The following is a 15,356-nucleotide window of genomic DNA, read 5'->3' as shown; positions in this document are numbered from 1 at the left end:
CAGGTAGTTGTGTGCCAATGATGAGTTGGGCGTTTTTCACCACCTTTTGCAGGGCTTTCCTTTCGTACACTGTAGTGCTGCTATACCACACTGTCAAGGAGTTTGTCAGGATGCTCTCAATAATACAGCGGTAAAAGTTAGTTAAAATCTCAAGGGGCAGATAAGCTTTCTTCAGTGTTCTCAAGAAGTAAAGATGCTGTTGCACCTTCCTAGGCAGAACTGAGGTGTTCTGATGCCTGGACAGATCTTCAGAGATGTGGACACCCAGGAACTTAAAGCTGGAGACACGCTCTACTTCAGTACCTTTGATGTAGATAGGGGGGTGTCTGCTGCTGTTAGATTTCCTGAAGTCCACAATGAGCTCTTTAGTTTTCATGGCATTGAGGGTGAGGTTGTTGCTGGAGCACCATGCTGACAGGCGTTGTATCTTTTCCTTGTAGGCCATTTCATTGTTGTTACTGATCTGGCCAACCACTGTGGTATCATCTGCATACTTAATGAAGATGTTGGAGTTATGCAGAGGAACACAGTCATGGGTAAACAGGGAGTCGAGCAGTGAGCTCAACACGCAACCTTGTGGAATGCCGGTGTTCAAAATGAGGGTTGAGGACATGTTGTTGCCCAACCTTACAGCCTGGGGTCTGTTGGATAGAAAGTCCAGAATCCATCTGCTTATGGGTGTACAGATACCCAGGTCACTGAGCTTTGTGATCAGTTTTGTGGGAATAACCGTGTTAAATGCAGAACTAAAGTCATTGAACAGCATCCTTACGTATGTGTTCTTGTTATCCAGGTGGGTGAGGGCTGAATGAAGGGCAGTGGAAATGGCATCCTCTGTCGACCTGTTTGGGTGGTAGGCAAACTGGTGTGGGTCCAGTGTAGATGTGAGGCCCGCTATAAGGTGACTCAGTACCAGTTTCTCAAGGCACTTCATAACAATAGGGGTGAGTGCAACAGGACAAAAATCGTTCAAACACTTTGCATTTGAATGCTTAGCACAGGTATGATAGTTGTACTTTTCAGACATGTGGGAACAGAGACCTGAGCCAATGACAGGTTGAAAATGTCAGTGAAGACCTGTGCCAGTTGACCAGCACGTGCCCTGAGCACACGCCCGGGTATGCCATCAGGGCCAACTGACTTACATGCATCTACCCTGCTTAGTGCTGAGTACACCTCAGTTGTGGAGAGTGATAGTGGGGGGTCAACAGAGGAGGAGTTAGCATTTGTGGTGTGATGTCTGATACCTTGGTCAAAGCGAGCAAAGACGTGGTTGAGCTTGTCTGGAAGGAAGGTATCGCTAGTTGGTAGGGACTGTATTGTTAGTTTGTGGTCGGTAATAGATTGGATGCCTTTCCACATGCGTCTGGGGTCGGAGTTGTTGTGGAAGTGATCCTCAATGCGAAGTTTATATGAATGTTTGGCTTTCCTAATGCCCCTTTTCAGGTGAGCCCTGGCTTTGTTGTAGGCCTCTGCATCGCCAGATTTAAAAGCAGCATCTCTTGCTTTCAGCAGGAGGCAGACCTCAGAGTTCATTCACGGCTTCTGATTAGGAAAGTTTTTACATATTTGACGGTATTGATGGTGTCAATACATATGTTGATATGGTCCAGTACAGAGGATGTATAAATATCGATGTCTGTTTGTGAGCCCAAGGTGGCCTGTGAGGCAAACTTATTCTAGTCAGTGTCCTGAAACTGTTGCTGTAATTAAGAAATGGCCCCCTCTGGCCATACCTTCACTGTCAACATTGATGGCTTCACACATTTGATGAGTGGTGTGTATTTGGCTAGCATGAACAAAGAGAGATGATCAAACTGACCCAAATGGGGAGGGGAATGGCCTTGTAAGCTTCAGCAATGTTTGTATGTACATGGTCCAGTGTGTTGTCCCCTCTAGTAGAGCAGGAGACATGCTGGTGGAATTTGGGAAATACAGTTTTTAAATTGGAGTGGTTAAAGTCTCCAGCAATAATAAAAGCTTCATCGGGGTGTACAGACTGTTGTTTACTTATTGCTGCGTGCAGTTCTTCCATAGCTAACTTAGTATTAGCATCTGGAGGGATGTATGCTGCAGTCAAAACAAAGGCTAAGAATTCTCTTGGTAAATAGAAGCATCTGCACTTAATCACCAAATACTCTAAATGAGTCGAGCAATGACTTTCAGTTACAATGGAGTCTGCGCACCATGATTTGTTAACGTAAATCCACAGTCCTTACCAGAGTCCACTGCAGTTCTGTCTGCCCTGAAAACACTGCGACTCTCCAGCTCAATGGCGCTGCTGGGAATGTTGGTGTTAAGCCATGTTTCCGTAAAAATCGTGACGTTGCATTTCTTAATCCATTCGTTTGTTGTTATCTGGAGCCGCAGTTTGTCCATTTTGTTCACCACAGGCCGTACATTTGTAAGAAAGATGCTTTGGAGCGATGGTCAATGCAGGTTTAGCTTCAGCCTAGCGCTAATGCAGCCTCACGTCCCCCATCTTTGTTTAGGGTCACTGCGCTAATGCTGGGCTCTCGCTGCTGGGTGAGCTGGATCAGCAGTCCACGGTGTTCTGGTGATTTCCTGGGGGGGTGAAACTGTGTTAAAGTATCGTCTGTGCAGCAGAGACTGATGTTTGACAATGTTTGTCAGAGGTCTGAAATAAGTGCAAGACTATTCTGCATGAATAAGCTTGCAGCTAGTACAGAAATAACTACTAAATTGCAAATTTTCGGGAGACACTGAGACTTGCGTTGTACACGCGCCACCAACTTGATCTCAGGGAATTACCAAAAAGACTTCTTTCTTTTCAGTCGGACTACGCTACTGTATTTGGCTTTAATTTTTTTGTTTTAACCCTCCTAACCATGGCACCAAAGCGTAATTGTGATGCAAGTGATAGTGATACATTAAAGAAAAGGAAAACAATCAAGACTGAAACTAAAGTGGAAATAATAAAGTGAAAACGTGAAACATCAACGAACACTGGCAAAGCGAACATTGAAGTTTCTTTAATGTTTTGCACACACACACTCTCTCATTCTCTTGGCTATAAAAGACACTTCTCAAGCTCTTCCCAATTGCGGATTCTCACTCAACACAACTGTTCCCTCTGCGTTCTCAAATCTATCTCACTTTGCTCTTCCAAGTCCTGTCCCTTATTGTTCCCCAGTTCCGTTCCATGTTTCTGATAACGACTGCCCGCCTTGTCCTTCGACCACGGCTTTGGATCCTCGCCTCTGTTCAGTTCGCCAATTGACTGACCATTTGCCCGTTGAAGACGAAAACACGTCTTGTCCTTTGATTTTAAATAAACGTTCCTGCACTTGGGTCCAGCCTTCTCCATGTCCTTTGCTCATCATGATGGTAGTAACATTTATTATTATCTCTTTCTATGTCTCTCTCTGTTATAAATACTGTAGCTACATTTAAGGGGGTGTGGTGGTGCAGCAGGTTTGGCCTGTGTCTGTGCCTACTAATAAATTGTTTTAATACATTTCCCCTCTCTCTGTATGTTACTCTTCGCATTTTGTGAAGGCTACTGTGATGGCTGTTTTACCAGCTGTGGTGTCCGAAAGAAAGGTACACAGTTATTTGGAGGTTTCACTAAAACAAAGCACTGGAACACTTGAAGTGTGCAAATAAAAGAGTTTATTAAGAACAGTAGCTCGTGTCACAAAGTCACTTCACACCGCGGAACCTCGTCTCCTTTTGCACAAAAGAAACCCGCGTTATATATAGTGCCGCCAATAACAATTCCCGCTTCACTTATGAAATAACCAATGACAATTATCCTTTGTCAACTTACACCCTACAGGCTGGCAGGAACCTTTCTTTTACAAAACTCTCAATAATTTGTTCTTGGTGTAAAACACTGCAGCTCCTCCCCTGTAGCTTCCAATCTCTTACTACCCTTAAGAGAACAAATATTTACAATCCTTATCAACATCCAACAGAACAACCAACACACAATTTTGTTGTTTTTTTGTTTTCTTTCTGTTGGTTACAGGTTGAAATTTCCCTTATAACCGTGGTTACATTATTACTCTTTACAAATTCAACCTCTGGGGAACACGCCTGCTACGAACAGGACGAGCTTTCACAAAAACACTTTCAGTGGGGAAGGACGGTGATGAGGATAATGCTGATGAGAGCAGCATTGCTTCAGGTGCTGACTCTGTCTCTGAGTCAGTTGCAGCTCTTTCTGATAAGACAGTTTCACTGCTCCCCTTAACATCCATGTCAATTTCACCATAATCCCAGTTTCTTCCCTTGTAAGGAACATGACCATGTTAAACATTACCACTGTCACACCTAGATTTACTACTCAGTATCTGATTCACGTCTCTTTACACAGTTTCCGTTCACATCAACCATGTAAGTGACTGGACCCAGCACTTTTGAAATGATACCATGCAACCATTTCTCCCCTCCCCCGTAATTTTTCACCAAAACATGTTGCCCAACAGTAAAGGTCCTGACTCTACAGGGTTTCTCAGTTTTAGCAGGGCTCTCACGCTTCAGAGCTTGTGAAAAGTGTGGCTTGATCAGAGACAATCGCGTACGAACTGATCTCTTGAGAAATAATTCTGCTGGTGTCTTGTGAGTAGTACTATGAGGTGTGTTGCGGTAATTGTACAAAAAATTAGCAACACAGTGTTGAAGCGTTTTACTCCCAACTGCTTCATTCTTTGCAAGTGTTCTTTTTAAATTCTGCACCAACCGTTCAGCCAACCCATTTGAGGCAGGATGATATACAGGAGATTTTGTATGTTTTACCCCATTCAGCAGGAAGAATTGTTCAAATTCTCTGAACATAAACTGGGGTCCATTATCAGTTACTACTTCCTGAAGAAGACCGTAAGATGCAAATAAATTTCTCAGCATTTCGATTGTCTTTGCTGAAGTAATTGATTGCATAGGAACAATCTCAGGCCATCTAGCATAAGCACCCATTACCACCAAAAACAACTGCTGGTGATCCTCAGCAAAATCTAAGTGGATTTGCTTCCAGGGTCCCGATGACCATTTCCATGTATGTACAGGAACAGGAGCAGGCATGCTATGCTGCTGCTGATACACGTCACACTGACTAACTACATTTTCAATGTCCATATCAAGGGCAGGCCACCAGAAAAAACTTTTGTCCAATGATTTCATCTTCACCATACCCCAATGACTGTCATAAAGTTCTGCCAGTAGTCTGTCATGCAATTTTTCAGGTATTACTACACGATACCCCCAAAGAAGACAACCATTTTCCACAGAAAGTTCAAATTTCTTTGAAAAGTATGGCTTTAGTACTTCTTCAGATACATGCTTTGGCCACCCACACATTACATGTTCCTTAACCGTTTTGAGCACAGGGTCAGCCTCCATTTCTTGTGCTATTTTGTTTGCACTGACAGGTAATTCTTCGAGATAAGACACCCTATACACTGGATTGGACCTAATGGCGTTATCATCGTTCATGGCTAATCTCGACAAGGCATCAGCATTTCCATGCTGTTCTGATCTCTTGTACTGGATTTCATACTTGTATGCAGACAAGATCAAGGACCATCTTTGCATTCTAGCTGCAGTGAGAGTAGGTACCCCTGTTTTAGGACCTAGAATTTTCAGCAGTGGCTTATGGAACTGTCTTCAGCAACTGTCTTCCAAACAGATAATCATGGAATTTCATTACTCCAAATATCAATCCTAAAGCCTCTTTTTTGATTTGAGAGTAGTTGCGCTCAGTTTTTGTCAGCATCCTTGAAGCAAATGCAATAGGCCTTTCACCACCATCACGCATTCTGTGGGAGATTACTGCACCCACTCCTACAGGAGATGTGTCACACGCTAAGACTAAAGGTAACAGCATTGAAATGAATCAGAACTTGATTGGACATCAAATGTCTTTTTGCATTCTCAAAAGCTGCCTGACATTTCTTTGACCATTCCCAGTTCACATCTTTATGCAACAACTATGTCATGGGTTGTATGATGGTGGTAAGATTAGGAATGAATTTGCCATATTAATTTAGCAGCGCTAAGAAAGACCTGAGTTCTGTCACATTTGTGGGAACAGCAGCCTTTTCTACGGCATCAGTCTTTTCTTTCATGGGGTGAATACCCTCCGCATCAATGACATGCCCTAAGTACGCTACTTTGGAAAAAAAGAGCATTTGTCTCGTCTGACTCTGAGATTATATGCTTGCAATCTCTTTAGAACTCCTTCTAAAGCTTTCATGTGCTTTTCAGTGTCACTTCCTGTGATCAAGATATCATCAAGATAACATATTACACCATCCATGCCCTGTAGTACTTGATCCATAATTTTCTGAAAAATGGCTGGAGCACTAGCAACCCCATAAGGTAGCCTATTATAGGTATACAATCCTTTTGGTGTATTTATGGTAAGGTATCTTCTGGAGATGTCCTCTAGTGGTACTTGTTGATAAGCTTGAGGCAAATCTAATTTAGTGAATCTCTGACCTCCTGACAACGTCGCAAACAAATCCTGTGTTCGAGGTAAAGGATACTGCTCTACTTCCAACCAAGGGTTAATAGTAACCTTGTAGTCACCACATATCCTTACACTATTGTCCTTTTTCGGAATACACACAATGGGTGCTGCCCATTCACTGTAACTGACAGAAGAGATTACACCTTCTGCTTCTAGCTTACATAACTCCTTTTCAACACTACCCCTCAAAGCATAGGGCACAGTGCGTGGCTTGCAAAATTTTGGCATCGCCTCTTTCACTACATGGAGTTTAGCACTGATTCCCTTAAGCATCCCTAAATCTGACTGAAACACTAAGGAATATCTGTCATGGAACTGCTCCACTGTCTCACTAGTCACTTTGTTTATGCTTGAGCATCTAGATTCAGGTGATTAATCCAGTCTCTACCCGTTAGAGAAGGCCCATTACCTTTTACAACCATCAAGTCTAGCATGTGTGCTTGTTCCTTACTTTTCACTCTTACTGTGATTTTACCCTTAAGCTCTAAGGACTCTTTACTGTATGTTTTCAAAACACAGTTAGCTGGAGCTAGTTTTACCTTGGAAAATCTAGTGGTACAATTTCTCTGAAATCACAGAAACAGCTGCCCCCGTATCTACCTCCATTTCCACTCGCACATTATTAATTCGGACATAAATACAGTAAGGCTTGTTTACTTTGTGCACATTTGTGTCAATAGCAAACAATTCTGTGCCTTGTATGTCTCTTTCTCTGTGACCATCACTGACTCGTGACTCCTTAGTGCGATCAAGTCCGGCTTTCTGTAGCTGGAGTGCGTTGTAATCACCATCTCCGGGTCCGCGCTCGTGTGCGATGCAATCCGATGCACAGAGTTCGTTGCTCCTCGCGGTTAGTGGCGATCTCGGATCCAGCGAAACGTTGTCCTGCAACGTGGCGGCATCCAGGTGCTTCGTCCACTTGGCTTGTTTGGCATCATCTTGCCCTTCCTGACGCGTTTGGCAGGCTAGCGCAACATGTCCCCTTTTTCCACATACGTAGCAATTAACATCTTTGAACCAGCAAGAATCGGGCTTGTGCCCCTTACCGTTACATCTGTAGCACGGTTTTACAATGGCATCTTTTGGCTTTGTGGAACCCCTCTTTTCCACTACGTGTGTTTTGAAGTCTTTTGGGAAAACTGTTGCGAACTCTTTAAAGTCACTTCAAACGCCAGCCCCATTTCTATTGCAAGTGCAAGGGTTAAGTCTTTAGAATGTGCTGCATTTAACAGACGGTCTCTGAGCTCAGCACTTCACGCCACACACGAATATATCGCGTAAAGCCTCATCTAAAAACTGTCCAAACTTGCACGTTGCCGACAATTTTCTCAAATTCGCAACGTACTCACTTATCAGTTTGCCATCTAGTTGATTCCTGGAGTGAAACTTGCATCTCTCCGTGATGAAATTTGTTCAGGGCACGTAGTGTTTTTCTATCAGCTCAATCAGCTCTGTGAAAGTCTTTTGCGCTGGTTTTAATCGTATGCATAAGTCCATTAGCAGACTGAGTCCTTTTCCCCACAATTGTCAGAAATACCGCTTTTGTCTTTTTGTCGGTGTCTTTCAATCCATTTGCCACAAAATACTGTTTGAGCCTTTCCAAATAAGCATCGAATTGTTCCTCACTTTCGTTGAAGAGGAAATCCTCTGGCTTCCCAAAAGTCATTTTTGACCAGCTCTGTTCTCCTTTGCTCTTCAGCACTAGTATCTCTGTCCCAGGCTTCTCCGAAGTTACTCATAACTCTGTTTCTTTACGGTAAAACATCCCATCCTCGTCGCCAAAACTGTGGTGTCCGAAAGGAAGGTACACTGTTCTTTGGAGGTTTTACTGAAACAAAGCACTGGAACACTCAGAGTGTACAAATAAAAGAGTTTATTATGAACAGTAGCTCGTGTCACAATCTTACCTCACACTGCGGAACCTCGTCTCTTCCCGCGCGAAAAAGCCTGCGTTATATATAGTGTCGCCAATAACAATTCCCGCTTCACTTAAGAAATAACCAATGAGATCCTTTGTCAGCTTACACCCTACAGGCTGGCAGGAACCTTTCTTTTACAAAACTCTCAGTCATTCATTCTTGGTGTAAAACACCACACCAGCCTTTTGAAAAGATCTTGTCTGCATCATGTTAATGTATTCTACAGAAATGTATTCTGAACATTTTTATCTTTTAAGAAGTCTAAATATCATTAAATCCACAAAACAATAAAATAACTTCAGTGTAGAATCAACTCTAATGTCAATAAAAGTCTTTGGGCTGCATTGATGGGATGTCTGATATGGTGAATATGAATTTTAAATGTTTTTGATGATTTCTCATGATTCAGATTTTTAACCACCAAATGAGTGAATGACTAATGTGACTATACTTGAACTGAACGGAAGAAAGTTGAAATGGCATTTCAAGTTAATTGGAGGGCTAACAGGTCATAAAAGAAAAAGCAGCCTTGTGTCTGAATGTATTGACTAAGGGGGCTTCCCTAACATCAACTGGTAGATTATTCTGAACTGGAAGGGAGCCCAAACTTTTGCACATGCCACATGGGTTTTGTTTTTTTCTTTTTATTTGAAAACACATTGCCACCATCACAAGCTGATACACAGAGTACAACACCTCCTTCTGGGAACAATAGTGTAGCACCTTGCGAGAAAGTGAGAATTGAGGCCCTATCGGACACATAGCCGGAAACACAACAAAGACTGTAGAGATTACCTAATGACTTATAGTTGTATATATGTACAGTGCATTCAGAAAGTATTCAGACCCCTTCACTTTTTCATGTTGCAGCCTTTTGCTAAAATAGTTTGTAATTTTTTCCCTTGTCAGTCTACACTCAATACTCCACAATGATGAAGCAAAAATAGGACTTATGAAATTTTTGCAAATTTATTAAAAAGACAAAACTGAAATATCACATTGACGTAAGTATTCAGACCCTTTAGTAGTACTTAGTTGATGTACTTTTGGCAGCGACTGAAGCCTCAACTCTTTTTGGATATGATGCGACAAGCTTTGCACACTTGAATTTGAAGATTTTCTACCATTCTTCTCTGCAAATCTTCTCAAGTTCTGTCAGGTTAATGGGGACTGTTGGTGGACAGCAATTTTCAAGTCTCTCCAGAGATGTTTGATTGGGTTCAACTCCAGGCTCTGAGTGGGCAGCTCAAGGACATTCACAAAGCTGTCCCTTACCCACTGCTATGCTTTGGAGTTGTCCATAAGCCATTTGTCTCTTTTCAATCCCTAATTTGACGTCACATGAAATACTCACATCTGTTTTTTTTCATGAAAAGTAATGACTTCCACTTCAAGAATGTTCTAGTAAGTGTCCAAAAACACTTGTAAAATAAACAGCAATTAGCAGAAACAGTAATACTACCACTGCTCTTCTTCTCCTTTCTGCCTGGAGATACAGAAATTTTTTCACATATTGGTGCCAGCCTCTCAGCCATCTAACTGCCTGGATGTCTGATCACCACCTGCAACTCACACTTTCTGAACTGCTTGTCCCATACGGGGTCGCGGGGAACCGGAGCCTGACCCGGCAACTCAGGAGGGGGAGGGGACACACCCAGGACAGGACACCAATCTGTCACAAGGCACCCCAAGCAGGACTCGAACCCCAGACCCACCGGAAAGCAGGACCCGGTCCAACCCACTGTGCCACCACACCCCCCAGCTACAACTCAACTTCTCCAAAACTAAGATCCTTCACCTCCCAGCTGGTACGTCTTGTTGAAGTCTATCAAACTGGATAACTCACTTATTTTGCCTACCACATCAGGTAAGAGCCTGGGAGTAATGATTGACTCATGTCTGTCTTTCAACATATCAAAACCACAACCCAGTCCTACAGATACATCCTGCATCATATCTGCTTGGATCTGACACTATCTCACAACAAACTCCATGCAACTCCTGGTCCAGCCTATGGCAATAGCCTACCGGGACTGTTGCAATTCTCTTCTATCTGTCATCAAACCTCTACAGCTGGTACAAAATGTTGCTGTATGAGTCGTGTTTGACCTGCCAAAGTGCTTCCATGTATCACCCTTCCTCGTCTCTCTGCACTGGCTTCCTATAGCTGCCTGGATCAAACTCAAGCCTCTGGTTAAAGCCTACTAAACCATCAATGGATCTGCTCCCTGATATCTACAACACGTGATCACTTGCCACACCGATACCAGACTGCTATGCTCCTCTACATCTGCCTCCTTGATAATCCCACACACAAAAGGTCCAAAATCTGAAGAACAAAAGTTTTTGGTTCTGGCTCTGATGTAGTGGAATGACCTCCCCCTCTCACTCAGAACTACTCAATCTCTCTTCATATTTAAGGGTCTCAAAGCTCACCTTTTTCGGACTTCTGCCCTAGTCTCGTAAGTGCCTGGTAAATGTTTTTGCTTAATATTTTTTTTAATTAGAAATTGTTATAAGTTAATCTTTATGGTGCTACTGGCTCATATGATAGAATGTGACATATTGACTGTAATCTTGAAGCACGGGTCTGCATCCACATCTCTACTTTTCGTGATGTAACGTACTTATTGTGTTTTTTGCTGAGATGAACGTTGCTTTGGAGAAAAGCATCTGCTAAATTAGAAAATGGAAATTAAAATCATAAAAACAGGTTATATAAACAGCTTTTACAACATGAAACTAAAATCAGTTAGTTTCAGACATTACACAGCATTCTCATCCTACATTAGTGAATTTATATCACCTGCATAAGACCTCAAAGGAGAATAGGAAAAATTGAAATATATACTGTTTATGTATACATACAGTATATACACAAACCCAGATCAGGTGCCACTGCCTTGAATCCATAGTGCGTTTCTTCTGATCTGTAGTCATACACATGCCCTCAGTTTTTTTTTTTTTTTCCCGTCTGCCAAAGCAATACTGGGTCACAGGGCCATACACAGACAAAGGCAACATCACAATGTAATATGGGAAGTAACTAAATCTATAAATCAAGGAAGAGCAAATTCTAATGTTTCACAAAAGTCATTTACTGCCATTATCCAAGTCCATTGTCCAGACGAGTATTTACCTATGAGCTGTTAAATACAGATGTCATTCAGATCAAATTATAATTTTATCTGACAGAAGAAAACATCACCACCATGGGGCACTTGGGCCAACTGTAGTGGTTAGAGCTGATGCCTTTGGATCCAAAGGTTGCATGTTTGAATCCCACCTCTAGCTCTACTTCCCTGAGCAAGGTAGTGGCCCTAAATTGCTCCAGTAAAGAAAAACCCAGCTGAATAAATTCAAGTTCAATGTTTATTGTCATAAGTACAAGTACCATGAACTTTGTGTTTGAGTGCTTCTCCACAGACTATGAACAAAAAACAACAGAAAATACTGCACAAAACACACACACATTTTCTGAACTGCTTGTCCCATACGGGGTCGCAAGGAGCCGGAGCCTACCCAGCAACACAGGGCGTAAGGCCGGAGGGGGAGGGGACACACCCAGGACAGGACGCCAGTTCGCCACAAGGCACCCCCAGCAGGACTTGAACCCTAGACCCACTGAAGAGCAGGACCTGATCCAACCCACTGCGCCACTGCACCCCACTCCACAAAACCATAACAATAAATAATGCCAATAAAAAACAGTAACAATAAATAACAATAGACAGCCAGAGTACTCAACACTGAGAATACTTAAAGTGACAATACAAGTAATGTGCCGATGTGCTTGGAGAGAACAGTCCAATGCTAGTTACAAAAGGTGGCACATTGGTGAGTGGTGTATACTCTTACAGGAGTGGGGTGAAAGCTGTTCCTGTACCTAGCAGTGTGGGTTTGAACAGACTTAAGCCACTTTCCAGACAATGCGCATTGTCTTTCTGAGGTAGGGTGTGGTGTAGATGTTTTGGACTGCTGGTAGCTGTGTGCCAATCATTTCCTGGTAAATAACTGTAAGTAGCTTAACATTGTAACTTGCTTCAGAGAAAAGCATCAGCTAAATGAATAAATGTAACATCCTCAATAAATAGAGAAATGGGAGTACAGAAATACCATTTTGGCTGATAAGAATAAATCAATTGATTAATTAAACTGATGCATGTCTTTGAAAGATTTCAATGGAATTATGCAGAAAGTTATTTTCCATATAATACAGTATTTCCTCAAACCTATAATTACCTATAATTATATTAACAACAAACTGATAGGTTTAACTTTTACTGGAGACTGTTTTATTTTAGTGGGGGTGTGGTGGCGCAGTGGGTTGGACCACAGTCCTGCTCTCCGGTGGGTTTGGGGTTCGAGTCCTGCTTGGGGTGCCTTGTGGTGGACTGGTGTCCTGTCCTAGGTGTGTCCCCTCCCCCCTCTGGCCTTATGCCCTGAGTTGTTGGGTAGGCTCCTGTTCCCTGTGACCCTGTATGGTGTGTGTGTGTTACTTTACAAAATAGTTACCCAAGAAAACAGTCTGTCTTACTGTAAGAGGTAGAAAACAAAGAAATATAAAAGAAAGGCAGGTAGACAAATAGAAAGTGGGGGAGATGTCACAACATGACAACCAGGGCCAGATTATAAGCAAAAACTTTAACAGCAGTGTCATGGTAGTGAAAAGCTTCTCTAATTTGACATTGAAAGCTAAGTTTCGATAGTGAATGTTTAGTTTCCATGACTTTGAATTGATCGAACATCTCATTCATAACACTCAAATGGGTTCCTTGACCAGTATATCTCCTTCATCTATGCTACCAAATGAAGGTGAACTGATGTAACTGGGAGTGGAATGGATGTCCAAAATCCTGCTTTCTTCTTCCAATGCATCCACAGCAACCGTCTTTTCTTGCATTGTTTCAGAATGATGTTTAGGCCACTTCTGACAATAAAAATGTTAATTTTAGCATTGGGAATAATGTCACAAATCAGGATAGCTTTACTGCTTATAAAAGAAATGTTAAGTACCATGCATTTGATGACAGAATTGCAAACTAGAGGTTTGTTCTGTCTCGAAGTAAATTAAATTATAACTCATATGGGGGATGGGTGCTGCAGTGATCTTGACCAGTGCCCACTGTGTGGAAAGCCTGAGGCCCCACTTGAGGTGCCCTGAGGTGGACTTGCGTCTCGCCCAGGGCGTGTCCCAACCCCTCCCCCCAGCAGGCTTTGGCTTGCCGTGACCCTGCTTGACATCAGTTGGTCATATAGACAAATTTACAGTGACTTCTGGGTAACTATCTCAATTTGGAGATATAAACATGCATGTTGCAGGTTTACAATCTAACACTGATTTTTCTCACTCAACATTATTGTCTTAGAAGAATAGTTTAGAACTGTATTATGAATAATCATTATTTTGGGGGTTATAATGTATAAGGAAGCAGCTGATTTATCCAGGCATATTGAAACCCGAAAGGAGACAACCTCTTGAATTCCCCACTGGGTCCTGACTCAGTCCTTCAGATTTTCTGCCCAGTTCTGAGTTGACTAAATTCCGAAAAGCTGCAAATACGGTAAGACAAGAAGGAACGGTTAGACCCTTCAGTACTATAAGGACTTATCACAGCGTTAGTATAAATGAGAGATACAGGACAGAAAGAAATTAAAGTGAAAATGAAACTTCTTAGTACTCTGAAGCAGTGGCAATGGATCCACTTGTGGATGATTCTTTTCAATGTTATTGAAAAGGTACAGACTGCAGCATTCAAATACAACAGCCAACTGCATAAAGCATTAACAAAAAACCAAACTGCAAAAACAACCAAAACTATTTTTATTTGTCTCATGCTCGTCAAATTTGAACTGTTAATTTTTCCATGATATAAGTTTCATCTTTAACATGTGTTCTTATGGGAAAAAAAAGCCCTGTAATTTTGGGATGAGTTAGTTTTGTTTAAATCGAGGAATTAATAATAATCCACATTCTTTTTCATGCAGCACTCAATACTTAATCCCACAAAATGCAATGTTTATATCTGGGAAATAAACTGTAATTTAAATGACAGTTTTTAACCCTTTTCCATTCTTGCAATCTGAAAGTATTTTTCTTTTGATATTCTCTGTAGAAACATGCAGTTTGTGACCATAATATCTATATATTTACACTTATTAAAAATTTCTTAAAATGAGTTGTTAAGTGTCCACAAATTTGAAATAGTACATTTCATAATTTCAATGTTTTCGAAACACATGGACGTATAGCGTTAATAAAATGGGACATATTTAGCACCATTTACTCTCTTTAATCCAATGAATACTCCACAAAATATTAATTGCTCATTTTGTAACTTCCTATCATTCTGTCAGGTATAGAAACACATGAGGATATAGCAAATAAAAAGAAATGCACCTTACTTTACTACCAACAAGTATCTATGCATTGGAAATACATTATGCATTGTGTTAGTTTACATTTAGCTGTCTCACTCACTCACTGTCAGTAACCATGGGGTCAAAGACTTGGAAGCATAGGGTGCTCAGCAAGGCAGGGTAAAACCTGGATAGGATGCCACTCAATTACAGGTTAGCCACACACATACACACACAGACCTGAATATAATATTAACAACTGCTTTTCTGTTACATCTGATTGCCAGCATACAAATTTAAATTATGGTTAATAATGTGCACTAATTTATGTTAGAAAGTATCAGAACAAAATTTTAAATTCTCAGTACACTCTTCATGAATGTGTACTAGTTAAGCCAAATCCATGTACAGTTTTTATATTTAAAACTCATTACACTTAGCTCATTTAAACCTAAACCAAACACTTTGAGTGTTACCTATATTTAAAAAAATCTAATTATTTATAAACTGTCTGCTTCAAATGAATGCCCTTTTCCTGTTGAGAAATATGTGATTTATAATTTACATCAAATTAAACATTCAGTATG

Source organism: Scleropages formosus, chromosome 10, assembly GCF_900964775.1.
Source record: "Scleropages formosus chromosome 10, fSclFor1.1, whole genome shotgun sequence".
Taxonomy (NCBI): domain Eukaryota; kingdom Metazoa; phylum Chordata; class Actinopteri; order Osteoglossiformes; family Osteoglossidae; genus Scleropages; species Scleropages formosus.
Note: the sequence above shows the minus strand (reverse complement) of the source record.